This window comes from Lichenostomus cassidix, chromosome 3 (assembly GCF_008360975.1).
Source record: "Lichenostomus cassidix isolate B80296 chromosome 3, HeHo_3.0, whole genome shotgun sequence".
Classification (NCBI taxonomy): Eukaryota; Metazoa; Chordata; class Aves; order Passeriformes; family Meliphagidae; genus Lichenostomus; species Lichenostomus cassidix.
Genome location: NC_139483.1, coordinates 145,455 through 161,700, shown reverse-complemented (window position 1 = coordinate 161,700; position 16,246 = coordinate 145,455).

Here is a 16,246-nt window from a genome sequence, read left to right as displayed (position 1 = left end):
CAAGGAACATGTAAATTGAGGTTTCTATTTAACCAACAAGAAACACTGTGCATCCTTCTGCAGGGGAAGGATGGTCTTGTGGCCGAAGCACAGAGCTGGGCTGTAAGACCCTGCTGACCACAGCACATCTCCAGGATAGCACAGAAAACCCACGGCAGAGTCCCTGGGAGACTGGAGTTCCTCAGCTCCCTGTCTATGGAACAGGGATGATCATGCTCCCATTCTTTATCTGTCTTGCCCATCTACACCAAAAAAACACTTCATTGAAAGGGACTGTCTTTAATTAGGTGTCTGTGTGTGCTTAGCACAATAAGGTGCCAATTTTAGCTGAGGTCCCTGAGTGCTCCTGCCTGGTAAATGAAACAGGCATTTACTGCAGGGTTAATGACCAGCTGAGATTACCCGATCTTATTATTTCATTTGTACTGCTGTCACACCTAAGAGCAGCAGCCACAGACCTGAACCTGTTCTGTGTTTGCATTTAATGCATACAGCACATAATGACAGTGCCTCTCCCAAACAGCTTAAAATTAAGTTTTGCTCTCCCTTCCCCCACTGCCAACTCACATGGAGTTTGTTCAGGGAATGTTTTTCAGATACATCTGCAATTCTGACCGCTTCAAGCATCTCCTTGTGCCTGCTCAGATTAGATCTGGATAACACCTGAGAAGTGCAGATGAAACTTTGATCAAAACTAGAAGGAAAGTGAGAAATATTTTCTACCAAAAGGTTTAAAGAAACAAAAACATTTCCTGTGTTTTTAAAAGCCGTAATGTTCTACTGACAATTTTTTTTTTACAATAAAACCCAAATAAGAAAGAAACAATTTTATGTTTTGTCTTTAGACAAGCAATTAATGTTGATGGAATTGCAGAGTTTTTATCAGGACCTGACTTGACAAAAAGCATTCTTACTGTATTTCCCTCTAGAAAGCTTTGATACCAAAATGTCAGGGATCCTTACACACAAGCACAGAGGGTTTGGGGTATGAAATCCACCCCTAACCACCATCTTGACTTCAGTCTAAAGACTTTGAGGCTTCTCTTGCATGTTACAATATCCAAAGAAGACTTGTACAGGACAGTACATGATGCATTCGAGGATACTTTGGGTGCTGAAGTGGAGCTTCTGGTAGGGGATGAAAGAGATGGAGATGTGAGATGCACCATTTTATAAGCCATTTCCTTTCCCTGTCGTGGCACGGATCCTAGAGAGAGACTTACTTTCTTCTAGCAAAAAAACTTCTCAAAGGAGGTTCCTTACCAGTCACAGATGAAAGGAATACAGGAACAGGAGCTGGCAGGAATACCTTGTTAGCACCAATGCCTGTTGCATACTTTGCACACACCTGGAGAGTCCTGGAATACAAGAGAAACCACCTCCACATCTTTGGTGGAACCAGAGGAGTTCCCAGAGCAAGTCTGGGACCCTTCAAAACTGGCATTTTACCAAGAAGTCACAGACAGCAGGAATAAAGTACATTCTCATTTGCCTTCTTCAAACTGGAAAGAGACCTTGCAGCTCCATTTAGTTTGCGTGTGCAGAGGTGCACAATGGGGAGAGCAGGGACTGATGAGGAGACTCACCCCAGCACTATTCAGCTTTTCCTAACTATCGAACATTGATAATTTCTGAAAAGGAAATCCCTTTTATTTAATTAGCCAGCAGCAAAAAGAGAAAATAATGATGTGTCTTTCCATTCCACCCTGCATTAATACCTCCCTACTATAAAAATTGCCTTTCAAGCAGAACACCTTCCTGAATATCTAAGTGGATAGAAGCTGGGAAAAAGACCCTGTGAGGAAAGCAAAGAATCTCTTTAAGATGGAACATGGTAGTGCCTATTAAATCACAGGAGATTCTTTCCTGTGGATGTCACCACATGCCATTCCTCACCCAGTGCACATCAAAACCCACATTCAATGAGTTTGGAATATTGCATGAGAGCAGGACTAACCAGACATCCTTTTGGAAATGTTATCTCACGCCATGTGAATCAAATTGGAATGATAATGAATTGTCAGTCCCATAACCTGGACATGCCTGGATCAAATATGTTCCACATTAACCCAAATGCTTGTCTTCAAAATTTTCAGGAAGTTATGCTCAAGTTTGGGAGTTAAATTTGACAGGCCAGAAGGCAGAAAGCTCTCTGCCAATTTTATTTTTAAGACCTTTTACAAAGACGCTTGAAAGGTGGTGTGTGTGACAATATTGGGGGCAACGATCAGAGCTGCTATTAGAAAAAACCCAAAATAGTAAAAGTCTAGGCTGTGGATTATGAAGTATCGAAACATGAACCTGAACAATCCCCAGGCAAATAAACCCTCAGAAGGTGTTATTTACAAAATCGCATCATTTTTAACCAGTGGTGTGATTTGAGAAGCTTGACTCATGGCTTCTTAGTGCTTTGGGTTAGCAAGACTAGTTGGAAGTGCTAGTGGCTGAAGAGAGCTGCACTTTACACTGTAAAGTCAGTCGTGTCTACCTGGCAATTAGCCAGGAATCCTAAAATTAACACCCCATTAGAAGCATGTTATTATTCACATGGACAAGCTCTTTCTCAGGAGCAACCTCTCTGAACCCAGGGCTGAAAACAAGGGAGAGTACCAGTGTCCATCAGGTGTTACCCCAATGGGATCAGCTGGTTCCAGTAGGGTGGAGAGCAGGATTTCAGTGGGCAAACAGGTTTGAAATGGGTTCTACCATGCTACAGATCTCTCCTGCAAAGGAGAACTAGATTTAGGGTTAGTGAAATGTTTCTCAGCCGGCCTGAGATGTCTCTCTGGAAACAAACCCCAAGTCTGCAGACATTGCTGTTACAAACACGTTGTAATGCACTGACAATTTCAGTCCCACGCTGAGGAGGGTTTGTTCTCACCAGGATGATTTGGGAGAGCAGCAGCAATGTGGGCCAGGGTTACACGAATGAAAGTAAGTCCCCAGCTGATTATGTCTTTTCATTGATTGAAGGGGACTTCTGCAGTATCAGACAGTTTTTTCCAGCATTGCTGATTAGAACTGGGCAAGACTTCTGTTGAAGGAATTTGGTGTCTTCAACTAACACAATTCATCTGTTGGCAAAATTCTGGAGTTTTCATTGAAAACTCAGTTTCAATGAAAATCCCAAATAAAAAACTATGATTGTGGAACAAAAAGTATCTTTGAATTAAAAAATGAAACAGTATTTCAGGTGTTGAAATTCCGCTTTAAATAGTTCTTGCATTTGCTTCTTGTTGCAACCTCCTCACAAATGAAATCTGGATAAAACTTACATCAAAAATAGTAGAGGAAGAGATTTTTGAATTGTATTTTTCCACATGGAAAAGGCATCTCTGAAGCAGTCCTGTTAATACATGTGGAGACAAAGCAGCATTAGTAACATTGCTAACATTTAGGAGACATGGATATCATTCATCTCAGGATATTGGAAAATGTGCTTTTTTAGTCAAAGAACTTCAGATGTGGGACAGCAATCTTTGGAATATATCCATAAAAACTAGATGAAAATTAAAGAAGGTAAGTACTGAAAAAATAATAGTGAATTAAAATCCATTGGACTTCACTCAGGAGCTCAGATCAAACATTCTTCTCCTAGGAAGAGGAAAGGCATTACAGCCTGGCCAACAGTTATTTGGAAATAGAATTGTAATTGTGTATTGAGTTCTTATCTTCGGATGAGGTAATCCACCACATGCTGATGTACATTTATCAACTGGGCTGGTTAAGCCCCAGGGAATGATGAAGGGGAGAAAGAATGGGAAGGAGACACATTGGCTATGAAACACTCCTTGCCAGAACAAGAAACAATAGGGTGCTGCAACTGAAAAAGAAAGCAAGACACTTCCTGGGACAAGATGCCTTGCTGAGGTACATCACTAACAAGAGATATGGATATTTTCAGTGACAGGTTGGGGCATTGAAACTGCAGCAGCTCTTGCAGCGAAACACAAGGTCTTTCTGAGGTTTGTGTTTAAGGTCTCTAAGGTCAAGTGACTCTTGCTTTTGACCAGCAAAGTATTTGTTTCTCAGGTAAAACTGGTTAAAACAACTTGTTATAGAAAGCAAGCACTAAGCAACTCTTGAGTACCAGAGGCCTACAAAATCTTTTGAGACACCCAGCCCAGCACACTGCTTCAGATTTCTCCATGGTTTTTCCTATAGATGAATCAGTTATTTTCCAGCTTAAGCAAAGCATCACACTTCAACATTTTAGTTCTTATTTTCTGGCTACTCTTATCTGACTAATTGTAATCTCCACAGGAAACAGCAAATTTGTTTCAGATCTGCTGCTGGAGTCAAGGTCTTCATAGGAAGGGAGCTCAAATTCCAAACTCAGAGAAAGAATAAATGCTATTCCTAATCAAGCATGCCCAAAAGGGGCTTGGGATGGAAGGATGGCAAAGGAGAACTACAGAGAGGTGTTGGAAGCGAGGCAAGAAGAGTTTCACACTCAAAACATTTTTTTTCTTAAAGACTTTTGGCCAGCGCTGGTTAGATCTTATGAGAAGCATCACAGAGCAGAACAAGAACTGACAGCACAACACTCTGCTTGTACCAATGCCCATCCTTTTTCAGAAGGAATTTTTTCATTTTACACCCACCCCCATATTTGAAAGTCTTTGTTTTAATCCTTAACAGAATTTCTATCCAATTTCTGTAACTTCTGTGCAGCCTTCCATTGACTCAAGTAAGCATTGGTGTCCTGGTATGAAAGTAATTTCCAAAGAGGACTATGGACATCACATTAATTAATAAAACACATGCAGTTGTGGAGAAGAATGGTTCCCACAGCTTCACCTGCAGAGCAGCGAGCTCTGATATTGGAATAAGGCTCTTCCCTGGTGGCATCACACTGAGTGCAAAGCAGTACCGTTACACCTTCCATGATAAGAGGAAAACCCTCAGCCAAACTGCTGCTGCAAATCCTGCCCTTAAGTAGAGGTGAGGCTTGCTGAGGACTTGCTTGCTGAAGTACCATGAACTTCAGTTCTTAGGTGCCTGACTCAGGAGAGTTTAAAGAGGTCCAAGGTTCTATAACCCAATTATACTGTATTGGGCATCCAGACCCAAAACCTGCGATTTCACCAGTGAGAATCCTGTTCAGAAATATGTTCCCTCATTCCCTGAGCTGCATCCAAAGCAGCATAAGCAGCAGGCCAAGGGAGAGGTTCTGCCCCTCTGCTCTGATGAGACCCCAGCTGCAGGGCTGCACACAGCTCTGGAGTCCTCAGCACAGGAAGGACATCGACCTGTTGGAGCAAACCCAGAACAGGCCACCAAGTTGATCAGAGGAATGGAGCACCTCTCCTATCAGGAAAGGCTGAGAGAAGTGAGTGTGTTCTGCTGAGAAAAGAGAAGACACAATGACCTAATTGTGGCCTTCCAGTACCTGAACAGAGCCTACAAGAAACATGGAGAGAGACTTTTTTCAAGGACCTGGAATAACAAGGATGAATGGCTTACAGATGAAAGAGGGCAGGTTGAGATTAGATATTAGGGAGAAATTTTTCCCAGTGAGGATGGTGAGGCCCTGGCACATGTTGACCAAGGAAGCTGTGCCTGCCCCACCCCTGGAAGTATTCAAGGCCAGGCTGGATGGAGCTCTGAGCAACCTGGGACAATGGAAGGGATTGGAACCAGATGGTCTTTGAGGCCCCTTCCAACCCTAGCTATTCCGTGATTTCCAACTCTATTTTTTTGTGAAACAGCAGGCTACAAAACCAACACAGCCTCTACCAGCTGGCTGAGTAACACCACAGAAATGTGTACACAAAGTTCTCCCAAATCCCATATATCACAACAAATAATTGATGACCCTGGTGATGTTTATGACTCTGTCAATCTGACAGCTCTTTCACAGACTTAACAAGCAGGCAAATAAAGAGTAATTCAGCAGAACGTGTGCTTCTTGTTCATGCAGGTCACCGCTGTGACCGTCACCCAGGCACAGACACTTGCACACAAGCAGCTCTCCCTGTTGCCAAGCTGGACAGACAGTAGTGACAAAGGGAGCAATGCTGGCACTCCAAGAACTTGCTAAATACCACCATCTACTGGCATAAACTGTGGAGGAAGGGAACGAAAGGAGTGCAGACAGCAGGGAGCAAGAAGGGGAAAGTGAAAGAGGCTGAAGAAAAATAATGGTATGAGGAAGACAAAACCAAAGCTACCTATCATAAAATAAAAGGTCATTTATATGAGTATCAAGGGAGCAAGAGACAACAGGGAAAAGGGGAAAAAATATGGTGGAGGCTGTTTTCCTGACAAATTGCCCCCCACACCATGCAGCTGGCTCTGAGTGCTGGGCAGGAGCATGTGGACACAGCACTAGAGCCCAGCTGCTGGGAACCACCACATCTCTACCACAATGGGTGCAGGCAGACCGGCCCATGCCAGGCACACTTCCCACAGCTCTCAGATCATGCTGGCTGGTCCTGTCTACCAGAGGCCATTACATCTCATAATACCTCTTTGTTTTAGCCCAAAATATTCTGTTTGCTTCAGGTACCTACAAGGGCACATCTGGCCTTAAGTGAATGTGGCAAGAGAACTCTGAAGTTGGTTTGAATGGGCGGCCACCTCCTTCTTGCTGCAGTTCCATCCATGCAGTATCCCTGCAGGAGAGTTTGGCCCACGGAATTTGACTCCAAATGCTCAGGCCTGGCTTCTGCCTTGGGCTGCTCCTGGACCTGGCAGAGCTGTGCCCAGCATGTCCCGACAGACTCCAGCCTCTGGATGTCTCTGTGTTACAGAGCTTCTCCACAGGCAATAATGCTCACCCTACTATTGATCGGAGTTCGATTGGAATTCTGTCTCCAAAACAGGGAAGGCTCCACATGTCATTACCATAGTGCTCAAGTCATCCACCCACTTGGACCTCCAAGGCTGTTATCACACTGATTGCTGTATGTACACCTTCCAAGAGTGAATTTACAGTCATCTACTCACCCGGAGCCATAATTAGAGACAGGAACATACTAATGCAAAAGAGATTTAGTATTCATTTGAATCTTTAACATTAATTTGCTTCAGCCATGTGCCAGCCCCTTTTTTGTACTTGCTTTCAACAAATATTTTAACAAATTAATTTTCTGGCAGTAATATTGATGGAAATGGTACATTTTAAATCAGTACTGAGGAATGCTCCCGGGAAAGAAGTTCAGTATTCATAATTGTGCATATTCTCAACAGAAACCCAACATTAAGTCTGTGCTTATCTAATCCCATGAGCTGGGCTGCAGTTCAGGAGACTTCCACTCAGTCCCTGTCTCTTCAAGATTCCCTGTCTGATCCTGGGCAACTCCACCAATCTCTCCCATTCCCTCTGTTCCTGGGCCAACACACCCAGGCTCAAGAGCTCAGGGCTTCCAGCACAGCCACAGTCTCCAATGGTGTCTGCACAGAGGTGCTTCCCAGAGCCAACACAGCTGCCTAGCACAGGGCAAGGCTACAAGTTAAGTACATTTAATTGGACTGGACAACACCAGTTAAAATGACAGTGACAGCTCTCAAATTCCTCTGGTTTATCTGGTTTAACCTGAATTATCTAGCTCAGGTTAAAAAAATCCAGATCAAGAACACATCTGCATTTTTTCCTATGGATACATCTATCAACCCATTTTTTTTCCATATTCAGGTGACAAAAACTATAGGAAAGCCTTTACTTTTTCTTCTTGTCCCTAATTATGCCACAATTTATTCCCCTTCCAGACCACAAGCAGCTCTGAAAACCTACTCCTTCTCCTCAAAAAAGACCCTAAAATACAAATTCTATAGTAAAAAATTGGTATCTCAAGTCCCTATCTTACAAGGGCTCCCTTTACAAGGGCTCAGCCACACAATTGGGGATTTCATCAGTTCTCTCTGAAAATGCTGGGGTTTTCTCCATTTGGGAAAAGTCAGAATATTCAGGAAATTACATTCCACTTAAACTTTCTGCTGTTGTGACACTTTCCTCTATCTTTCCGTTTATTCTACTTCTCTCCTCGTTCAGCCTAGCAGCATATCCTTTCCTCTTATTCCACATTTGCCTATTCCATTTTTCCTATGTTTCCCCTCACAAATTTCTAGCTCCTTGTTAAGTCAGCCTGCATCATCCTCATAACAATGCAAGAAGAGAGGGTAGCACATTATCCAGTTATTTCTTCACAGGGATATGTCAAACCATACCAGAACCTCTGGCTGAATGCACTTTGGCTTTTCCTTCTCCCACACCAAATCCCAGGATAGAACACAACCTTCAGTCTGTGCCATCACACCCTCTGTACATTGTCACTACTCCTCCACCTCCATGGCTGCCAACTTTCTGTCCTTTGCCTCATCACTCTCTCAGGTTTTCTCAACTCAGTCAGACTCTTCCTCTCTCCTCCTTATTTCTCTTTATTCACCCTGGGCTGTGAGCCAAATGCCTCAGGTCTGATAGTAAAAAAAAAAAAAAAAAAAAAAAAAGAAAAATGCAGAGAGAAAGAAAGAGGGAAAAAACTCCATAACTCCATCGAAGGTCTGCATAGGATTAAATCCCATTTTTAAATCCCATTTGCCCCAGATGGCTTGGAGACAAGAATGAAAACATATTCAGTCTTTCCAAGTAAGCAAATAATTCCAGAAAATATACTGGGTTAATTTCATTCACATGGTACCAATGCAAATTACTGGTGGTGGGGATCAAGGCTGGGATTTTCAAAAGGGTTAAAACTCATGTTTTTAAAAGCTCTTTACTGACTTGGGAGTCAAAGTCCCATTTTCAAGATGAAGTTAAGAGAAAAAACCCCTTCTGGAGTCAGTCCTAATTCTACTAGTCAGACAGGCATTCCCAGATCCTGACTTTGCCAGCCCCTTGTTTTCACTGGGAAAGTGCCCAAGATCTTTCTCAGTGGGTAGGCACAGCCTATACCTTGGCTGGGTGATCATCCATTGGGTTGGGTGACACAATGGACACACAGCAGCCTCCCCATATCCTGTTCTTAGAGCTGCCCTCCATGACAGGCCTCAGTGGTAGTGGGCAGCTGTCCCTTGAACCCCTTATCCCAATTCCATCATCAGCTGAACGTGGAGCAAGAATTAACTAAGGGCAATCCACGTCCAGAGGTAAACACCTAACTCATTCTGGCCATGAAGGTGTTGTGGGAAAGCCCTGTCCTTCCATCTTGGCATGCCCAAGAGAACTCCAGAACTCTGTATGTACTGTTCCACAAATGCCAACATCTCCCTCACCAAAATCAGTGGCACTTGCTCTCTTCCAAATCACTTAGAGTATGAATTTAAGCAGTATTTTAGGGCCAGATGTTTACAGATATTTACTTCTCTAAACTGCACTTACATAAAATATTCCTCAGTGAATTAGGAACATTGGCTGTCAATTTTCAATTGAAATTGCGCCTCTGAATTGTAGAGGTACTTTTTGAAAATCCCAGTCCAGTAAACACAGCCAGCAATAAGCACCAAAAGACTGGTTTTGAAATAGCTCACCATCAACACTGGAGGACACATTCTCACACGCACCCAGATCACAGGCTGATACATCAATGGAACGTCCAAATGTTCAAATATGCCAAGCCCACCAACCATTCTTCACCACCCAGTATTCTCGCTGGGGAGGGCAGAACTCATCACTGCTTTTCTGAAGTGAGCTTGGTGTTGAGATCTTTTGAAAGCCAGGCTCTACTCTTTACTACTGCTCTGAACAGCTCCAGTCTTTTAATATTTGCTGGCTGAAACTGTACCTTTTTCTCCAAGGCAGCCTCATCTTCCTTTCCAGACATCATTTCTGACCTCAGTAGCAATAAAGGTAGTTTAACCAGCTATTTTGAAAATCCCACCATCTATACCATGTCACAGCAACTCAACACCAATTAAATTTTGGATCTTGAATCTTTTCAACAAACTGGCAGTTAACGATCTATAGGCAAAGACTGTTTGACAAGCATAGCTGAAATGTAAAGCCATATGTGAAAATCACCATCTTTTCACACAAAACTTGTGAAGAGAAAGAGGAAAATATGAATCAAATTAGCTATCATTATAAATAGTGGTCTGGAAATGAATCACAGATGTTCTGATGGAGAATGGGCTTTTTCGTAACACAATTCTTCTGAAAAATGCCCATTTTGCATGAAAAGGATCCTTTTTTTCCCTGAAGTAACTGATTGTTCAAAATATTTAAGTATTCCAGCCATGCACAAAGACATTTTTGCATGCCTTTGCATTGTTCCATGGGAGTTGGATTTTGTTCTTTGGTGTTCATCTAAGCCAAACTCCTTAAATTAATTACATTTCAAATGTCATATATCTATCATCTTTGAGGGAAGAGACCACAGAGGATCAGTCCAAATAGAAGCCAGGTTTAAAGAAGCTTAAAGAAAGAAGTTTAAAGCCAGATCCTATGGCAGCTTTTCCAAACAGCAATATTCTGGTCTTTCACCTTACATTTTCTGGTTATTAATCTTTTCTTTTTTTTTGTTCACTATGGTTACAATCCTCTTCCTTACTCTGTGTTTATTCTAGACATGAGTCAGTAACAGCCATATGATAAGCAGAAAAGCAATTGGATAAAGGTCCACCACATAGTGTACCCTTGGCCAGCAGCACTTGGAGTCATGTCCATCTCTGTGGCATTACTAAACGCAAACTAACAGAAAAAAATGCCTGAAGTTTAATTTAACATGTACCCAGTGTGGCCATCTATTTAAGAAACAGTAATAAGCATTTGTGGGGGATGTTGTCAATATGAAATTAAGAGAGCAAGGTGATAATCTTCACAAGACTGAGCAGAAGAAATTACTTACAGCCAGTGGAATACAAAGTATGAAGGGTAGGAAATTAAATTGTACCTTAAAATCTTTGACATTGAACACTTACAGATTTTAGTTCCCAGGCATGACAATGGAAAAGGGGGGGGGGGGGTTCAGTACAAAAACACTTGGTGACTCAGCTGGAAAAATTCCTCAAGATAAATGACCAGATTGGACCAGTAAATTTGCATGTCCCATTTTTGGAGAATGCGCAGATTCTCCAAAATCACAGGCTTGTCCAGATTCCCTTGCTGACCCACGGAAGAAGATGCTTGCTCTCCTCTGATACGCTGTGTGGGCTAGATCATTAAAAATCCTAATCCCTCCAAAAGAGGAACGCTATCTGCACAGCCTCTCCAAAGGGAACAGTGCATAATGTGGCATGATTCCTTACACAGATTTTTAATCAAGTAAAACAAAAAATTGGTAAAGCCCAGAATAGAGCCTGGCTTAATGTGTTTTAATAAGAAACAAAGAAGGCCCTGTTTTGCACTGCTTTGTTCAGGCTTGCCTTTAGGCACATGTGGAAAAATTTTTACTAAATAACTCAAATGCTTAGCAGTGAGATACGTTTTACTTCAAACCAAATTTTCTGCAAGCATACACATGCCAAAAGGGAAGCAAAAGGTCATCGAATGATTGCAGGTACCAAGCTGTCAGTGCTGCTCTGCAGGCATGAACCCCTCCATTTCACCAAGAATGAGCCACATATAAACCCAAAGCAAACTGATTCCCCTCTCAAAAAAAAAAAAAAAAAAAAAAAAAAATTTGGAAGGAAAAAAGTGCACCAGCCTGCCCTGGGAACAGGAGTGGCATGGAGGGGACTCATGACTTCAAACATGTGCTGCAGCGATGAGGTGATTGTCTCTTTAATTGTAGGGCCCATGATCCAAGCTCAATCCCCACTCTGCCGGGTGAGCAAAGCCATTTGAGAAGTGCCTGACCAGAAGAACTAGATGAAGAGTAACTCCCTCTGGCCTAGATTAATTTTCTTGATATACTTCAAGCAATACCTTCAGCAAACTCAGCCCTTAAGGCAGTCCCAAAACCAAATGAAAAATAAAACTCAAATCCCTTCCTATCTCCTCCCCCATCCTCAACTTACAAATCTGTTGTCATGCTTATAGCTGGCATAACTGAGTTTTCTAAGAAAGAAAGAAAGAAAAGAGAAAGAAAGAAAGAAAGAAAGAAAGAAAGAAAGAAAGAAAGAAAGAAAGAAAGAAAGAAAGAAAGAAAGAAAGAAAGAAAGAAAAAGAAAGAGAGAAAGAAAGAAAGAAAGAAAGAAAGAAAGAAAAAGAAAGAAAGAAAGAAAGAAAGAAAGAAAGAAAGAAAGAAAGAAACCCCCCAACATTCAAATTGACTCATTATTCCAAAGGATTTTAACATCAAATAAATGTCTCGTTCTTTCGAAAAAAGACCTCACAAAATATGATCTCCTTTGCATAGGACTCTACATCTTGCCAATCAGACTGAAATACCTGCATCCCTAAGTCACTTTAAAAAAATAAAAGTAAGGTGCCTTTTTAAGCACTGTTGTTGCATATCAGATCTCTCACCATAATGACATGGTTGGAGTTTGAAACTAATACCAGGCAGACCTCGGGCAGGGCTGAAAACACCTATAAGGTACAACATGTACCTGCCAACTGCCCCATTTCCAACTAAAGTCTATGGCTGTTTTAAGTTATCTACTGCCTTAGTCATCTCCTACTTGTACTTTCCCATTTTCCTACCAGCCATAGCGAAAGCTCAAGACTGTGTTAGAAAAGGTGGTACTTGCAGTACACTTGACCTTTGAACCACATGTTGCTGAACAACTCGCTGCTATTTTAAGTAGAATGATCAAACATACTATTCCCTAAGATAAACACAGCATGCTGAAATGTCACATCTAAAAATCTTCTGTTGTTTAGAATAATCACATTCTGAGAAGAAAGCAGTGATTCAAATTCCTGCTAGTAATGAGCAATAATGCTGCCTGAGTGTTATCAGTGATCCCGCAGTTACCATCCTAAGATGTCTGTAATTAACTACTGCCAAAAACAGCACCACTTACCCATTCACAGAATATTCTCAACAACTGCAAGTTTGTTCCTGACTGCAATATTCCTTTTAGTCTGAAAATAAACTACCACACTGATTTATTCTATAGATCTAATGCTTCCTGTGGGCAATCAAAGTCTTTATAAGCATCTGCAGCTTCAATTGTTTAATTTCTACTGCTCTGGAGAACACACATGTGTGTAAAGCAGACAGCTGGATTCTGCCGGTTGTTTGCGCAACCTCACCCAGAATCATTCCCATCAGTTACAGCTAAAGTGATTTATACTGTGGTGGGCCCTAGGGGGACTAGACAGGACCAGGGTGCTGCACAAGCTTCCGCAAAGGGCTGCAGAGCTCAGTCTATATGCAGGAGGAGCAGCAGATGCAGCAAGGCAGAAGATTCATGAAACATCTGGCAGCAGCAAGTCTAGAGTGAAGATCTTCTTGTGAGGGAGTTTTGCGAGTATTGTCGGCTTCAAACAGCCTCTTCCCCAGGACAAGTGGGTGGCAAGTTGAAAGCCACTACTCTAGATCGTAGGATTTCTCCCTTTGTGGAAATCATAGCTAACCACAACGACTCTTGGGGAATACTGCAGGAGAACACCCAAAGTCAGATTAGTCACTACTGGCAGAGTGAGGACATCCAACTGCCGAGCAGCTCCTGTGGGGCTCCCCCTGCTAGCTGGGACCAGACAACCTGATGTCTCAGCCCTTTGAAAGATGCAAAGTAGAAGGACTCTTTCTGCATATGTGATTCGTACATCCAGGACACTCTTGCACAATAAAGCTGCCCTCATTCATGTGGACTAGATTCAAAGAAAAATGTCAGCAACAGCCACTCCATTTCTTTAGTGAATTTTAATTAAAAGAACAATTTAGAAATATCAGTTGTTTTCCTCCAGTCACAAGACCACATAATGTCTTTTAAGGCCACTTCCCTTAAGTCTGTTTAAAGGCTGCTACCTTTCCTGACCTAGCAGGAGATGTGCACTGAGCAGCTTTTCCATATGTGAAACTCTCCCTAAATCAAATGGGAAGGCATTTGCACATGAGCTCCCAGGAGGTAGCATTTGTCATCCTCATTTTCTGTCTCTTGACATGAAGAAAAATGGATTTATCAGCAAACTAGAGGAAACAGCCTTTTGCATACTTTTGTACAAAACAATTCAAAGACTGAGGAAACGGGAGGGGCTTTGTCACAGTCTAGAGGCAGAATTAATGTTCTTTGGGATACAATGGCATCTGAGGGACACTGTCAGCTGCTCAGTGTTTAATATGGGATTGTAGCTGCTCATGACTTCTAATGCTCAGGCTTGCAATCAAAGACATCATTGATCTTGAACAGTAAAAATCTCTGCTTTTCATTGAAGTGTCTATGGAAGGTTTTCCCCACCTATTGACTTACTGAAATTAGATGGATTTTTTCAGGTATGAGATACTTTTGTATTTCCAGGAGCACATGCTCAGACTTCTGGTAAAGATGGGACTTTAGGACATATCCTCACTACCTCTGGTGAGCAGGATCAGAGTTACTCAGGTCTAAACATGAGCAGCCATAGTACAAACCAAGTGTCTCCTAATGATCCTACATCACCACACAGCTCTCACACAGGGAGTCTCAAGGAATTGGCCTCTCCTTTTAGATGAAGAGTTATAAAAATACACAGAAGGACAAGCCAGGCTGGAATGACTTACCTTCCACCCAAAGTGTGACTATCCCAAATCAACCCAAAGCCTATATTCTAACTCTTGCTCCCAGGTCTGTCCCTGTTGATGTAAGTGCTAGGCTCACTGCAGGGTTTTGCATGGGACACAGAGAATATAAAGCACAAGTACTAAAAGCCCAACCTGACTGTGCACTGAAGGCACAAGCTGCAGATCAAAGATGCCATGATAAAAGAGACTTTGAACATTGCAGAGTTTGCAAAGTGACACTTGAGTTTTTCAGAAAGTTAAATCTGACAAAAGCCTATCAGCCTCCCAACAGGAACATTGCTGAGAACACAGCTGCAAATGGATGTCCTACAAGCAATCAGCTGTGGATCTCCACAAAAAGGAAGCTCCAACAAGCTTCTCAGATCTCTCTTCAACTTCTAATCAACTATGAAGAACAAAATTACAGAAGCAGGAAACCATGCTTCCTACTATTTCATGACAATCCTTTGAAACTCCTCCACTAAAGTGAAGATTTAAATACTTCCCTAGTCATAAAATAATCTTGCTTTTTTTCCTCAGTGTGCCAATTTTAAACGTTGGGAAAACTCTCACCTCAAGCAAATAATACCCACATGCAGCTACTGAGCTTCATTAGCTTTTGTTTGCCACAGAAAGCCCTCCTAGCACTGCCCAGATGGATAGAAAAGGAAGGGCACCTCAGGAGAGCTGAGTCAATGAGTGAAACAGGAGTCGGGAGATGCAAATGTAGGGTTTGTGTAATCCCAAACAGGCCATGGAGAATCTTGCTCTGCCTTAGCACTCCAGCTACAAAATGGAGTGGTAATTATCTTCCTTAGAGGAATACCATGGTGCTGTGATCATGAAGGCTCAGCTACTGTGGGGCTGCAGCACTTATAAATATTTAAAGATAATAAAATCAGAAGGGAGAAATAGACAGGGGGTTTTAATCCACTTCAAATTTACTTTTTCCACTATGAGTACAAGTATGGAATTGGTAAAACCAAGTAATCTGCAATGTTAACCATAATGTAAAGGTAGCCGAGTGTAGAAATGTTTCTTTTTGGCACTGTCTGTTCTGCTGGTTGTCACACACCCCCAGGAGTTGAGTGAGACAAGATACAGAAAAAAAAGCCCACCAATATGGCAACACTCAGTTTTGCCTGCTACTTTCGTGAACTCTTCAGCAAAGCCCCAGGTTTTCCAACTCTACAAGGTGTGGAAATAACATGTTTGCAGATGCTTCCTCTTTGCTCACACTGAAGCTGGAGCTTGACACCTGGTGACATAAGTTATAGGGGTCCAGAAATATCTGAAATGAAGCTTGATACTCACATGTACCAGCACTGACTGCATGGCACATCCCGTCCTGTAATGGATCCTGAAAATGGTCACACCTTCCATTCCTCACATCGAAAGTAGCAGCAAAGCCTCTCCCTAACATGATCCAGATGTTTTGGAAGCCAATTGCAGGTGTGGACAGTTACTCACTCACATCCTCAAGTGGTATGAACTAATGCTGAACTTCCAGGAGGCTACAGCCGTGAGCACTTGGAAGATGGCAGCATTAAACAATCTGATTCTTAAGACTTCCAATGGCTAAACTGAGATCTAGTGGCAACACTGCACATGTGTTTTAAGGACATCAAAATATTCCACAACTTAAGGAGCCATCTTCTGATGACTTCAGCTTCTTTATTTCCCTTGACTGACTGGCTCTTCCAAGCAAAATCTCT